Here is a 3394-nt window from a genome sequence, read left to right as displayed (position 1 = left end):
TCCTCACCGCCCTGCCCCTTTTCCCTCCTTCGCTGAAGCTCTCTGTCTCACTGGACTCCCTCTCTTTTCTCTGTAACAGTGTCGCCGCCATCTTCTTCCCGGAGGACCTCGACGAGAACGCCGCCCATGGTACCCCCGATCTTCCCCAGCGCGACCCCGTTCCGCTGACGCCCCTGCGCCATGCTGCCGTGCCCCGCCTTTGCCTGCCGTGACCCGAGTCCTGCCTCCTCTGCTTCACAGTGCGCCGAACGACAAGCCGCAGCTGTCGTCACAAGGTCCAGGTCAACCCCGCGACCTCTCCTCCTCCTGTTTTCCCCCTCCCCCTCTCACGGTGGCCCCCTCTCCTTCCCAGGAACGAGCAGGAGCTCGCCCAAGCTCCATGGCGCCGCCGCGTCGTCCTGCTTCGTCCGGTGACCTCCGAGCAGCGCCACCCGCCGGACATGCTCGAGCTCACCTCGCCCCTGCGCCTCAAGTCCCACGCCGCCGCTCCTGCTTCATTCCGGCGAGGATCCGCCCGGATCCGTTCGCCTCCACGCCGTCCGCGTCGCCAAGCCCGGCCGCAGCCGTCGACCCCTGCATCCCCTGCTTCACGATCAAGGAGACCAGCGCCGCACCCTTGTTGACCTGTTCCAGCGCCAGCGTGGACGAGAACCACGTTGCCCGCGCGGGGCCTCCTCTTGCCTCGCCAAGGCCCGGCCTAACTCTCCACCGACTGGGCCATGGCCCATGGTGAGCAGCACCCGCCCCTCTCCTGTGCATGTTGGACCAGCCAGTTTCGGCCCGTAGTATTTTTTTTCTGCTGCTGCGAATTTGTCCAATTATCCCGAAAACTGCATGTTTACAGATTGCACCCTCATGTTCATGCATATAATAACTCAAGAACCGTGCATCGGATTAAAATGTTTTAAACATGTAAAATGCTTAGAATTTCATCTAGTTTAATAATATGCTACTTTCATCCATGTTAAAAATGTTTAACTTGCTGTTTGTTTAATTTTGCAAAATGCCATGTTAAAATGATTTATTTCATAACTAATTAGCCGTAGCTCCGAATTTAATAAACTTTATATGTAAATGGGGTAGAAAAATGCATAGATTAACTTGATGCACTTTGCTTTACTGTTTAACAACATTAAAATATGGTTTTGGGCAGAACAGTAGCAAATTCAAAATATGCATGTGAGGTTTTTCCGGAATTGTTGTTTGTTGTTTCCGGCCTCATTTAAACTTGCCTAAATAGTTAGTTTAATTATGCTTCACCTCTTGTCATGTTTAACAACGTTTAATATTGTTGGGTACATAAACAAGAGAGAACTAAATATTTGATGTGGTGTTTCGTCAATATGCAACTCGTTGCATATTGAGCTCAACTTAACTTGTAGTATTGTTTGTTGCACTTTGCCATGCCATGCCTCATTTATACCGGACAGGTATCATACTTGATTGTGCATCATGCCATGTTTATGTGATGGTTGTTTACCATGATGTTTGCTTCTTTCCGGTTGCGCTTCTACTTGGTAGTTCCGGTAACGTTGCGATTGTGAGGATCCGTTCGACTACGTTGGTTCGTCTACCTTATGGACTTGATCTTCTTCCTTGCGGGATCCCAGGCAAGATGACCATACCCTCGAAATCACTTCTATCTTTGCTTGCTAGTTGTTCGCTCTATTGCTATGCCGCGCTACCTACCACTTGCTATATCATGCCTCCCATATTGCCATGTCAAGCCTCTAACCCACCTTTCCTAGGAAACCGTTGTTTGACTATGTTACCGCTTTTGCTCAGCCCCTCTTATAGTGTTGCTAGTTGCAGTTGAAGCTGAAGTTTGTTCCATGTTGGAACATGGATATGTTGGGATATCACAATATCTCTTATTTTAATTAATGCATCTATATACTTGGTAAAGGGTGGAAGGCTCGGCCTTATGCCTGGTGTTTTGTTCCACTCTTGCCGCCCTAGTTTTCCGTCATACCGGTGTTATGTTCCTTGATTTTGCGTTCCTTACGCGGTTGGGTGCTATGGGAACCCTTTGACAGTTCGCTTTGAATAAAACTCCTCCAGCAAGGCCCAACCTTGGTTGTACATTTGCCTAACAACCTATTACCCTTCCCTTGGGTCGGCCAACCTGAGGGTCATCTTTATTTAGCCCCCCGGGTCAATGCTTCTCTAAGTGTTGGTCCGAACTAGAGCCACTTGCAGCGCCCCCTCGGGGAAACTTGAGGTCTGGTTTTAGTTGTACGTAGTGCTCATCCGGTGTTGCCCTGAGAACGAGATATGTGCAGCTCCTATTGGGATTGTCGGCACATCGGGCGGCTTTGCTGGACTTGTTTTACCATTGTCGAAATGTCTTGTAACCAGGATTTCGAGACTGATCGGGTCTTCCCGGGAGAAGGAATATCCTTCGTTGATCGTGAGAGCTTATCATGGGCTAAGTTGGGACACCCGTGCAGGGTATTATCTTTCGAAAGCCATGCCCGCGGTTATGTGGCAGATGGGAATTTGTTAATGTCCGGTTGTAGAGAACTTGACACTTGATTTAATTAAAATGCATCAACCGCGTGTGTAGCCGTGATGGTCTCTTTTCGGCGGAGTCCGGGAAGTGAACACGATTTTGGGTTATGTTTGGACGTAAGTAGTTTCAGGATAACTTCTTGATCACTTCTAGCTTCTCGACCGTTGCGTTGCTCCTCTTCTCGCTCTTATTTGCGTATGTTAGCCACCATATTTGCTTAGTGCTTGCTGCAGCTCCACCTCATTACCCCATCCTTCCTATAAGCTTAAATAGTCTTGATCTCGCGGGTGTGAGATTGCTGAGTCCTCGTGACTCACAGATTCTACCAAAACAGTTGCAGGTGCCGACGATACCAGTGCAGGTGATGCTACCGAACTCAAGTGGGAGTTCGACGAGGACCTTGGTCGTTACTATGTTTTGTTTCCTGTTGATTAGTAGTGGAGCCCAGTTGGGACGATCGGGGATCTAGCATTTGGGGTTGTCTTCCTTTATTTTGGTTCCGTAGTCGGATCTTGATTGTACTCTGAATGATGTATGTTTAATTTATGTATTGTGCGAAGTGGCGATTGTAAGCCAACTCTTAATCCCATTCTTGTTCATTACATGGGATTGCGTGAAGATGACCCTTCTTGCGACAAAACCACCATGCGGTTATGCCTCCAAGTCGTGCCTCGAGACGTGGGAGATATAGCCGCATCGTGGGCGTTACAAGTTGGTAATCAGAGCCATCCCCGACTTAGGAGCCCCCTGCTTGATCGAATCGCTGACGTTGTTGAGTCTAGAAAAAAATGTTTTGATTCTTAGGATTATATATATATATCAGAGAGTAGGATTCTTTTTACTCCTCAGTCCCTTCGTCGCTCCGGTGAGGCCTCCTGACGT

General features: G+C 48.9%; 1 long non-coding RNA gene across 1 annotated transcript; it reads left to right on the top strand.

Moving 5' to 3' along the window:
* Positions 1-454: 454 nt before the first annotated feature.
* Positions 455-3167, top strand: LOC141022389 (uncharacterized). Its single transcript, XR_012183685.1, has 3 exons — positions 455-729; positions 1522-1610; positions 2847-3167. It is a non-coding gene; the product is annotated as an uncharacterized lncRNA (long non-coding RNA).
* Positions 3168-3394: the final 227 nt, after the last annotated feature.

Source organism: Aegilops tauschii, chromosome 5, assembly GCF_002575655.3.
Source record: "Aegilops tauschii subsp. strangulata cultivar AL8/78 chromosome 5, Aet v6.0, whole genome shotgun sequence".
Classification (NCBI taxonomy): domain Eukaryota; kingdom Viridiplantae; phylum Streptophyta; class Magnoliopsida; order Poales; family Poaceae; genus Aegilops; species Aegilops tauschii.
This window is presented reverse-complemented; position numbering and strand designations above follow the sequence as displayed.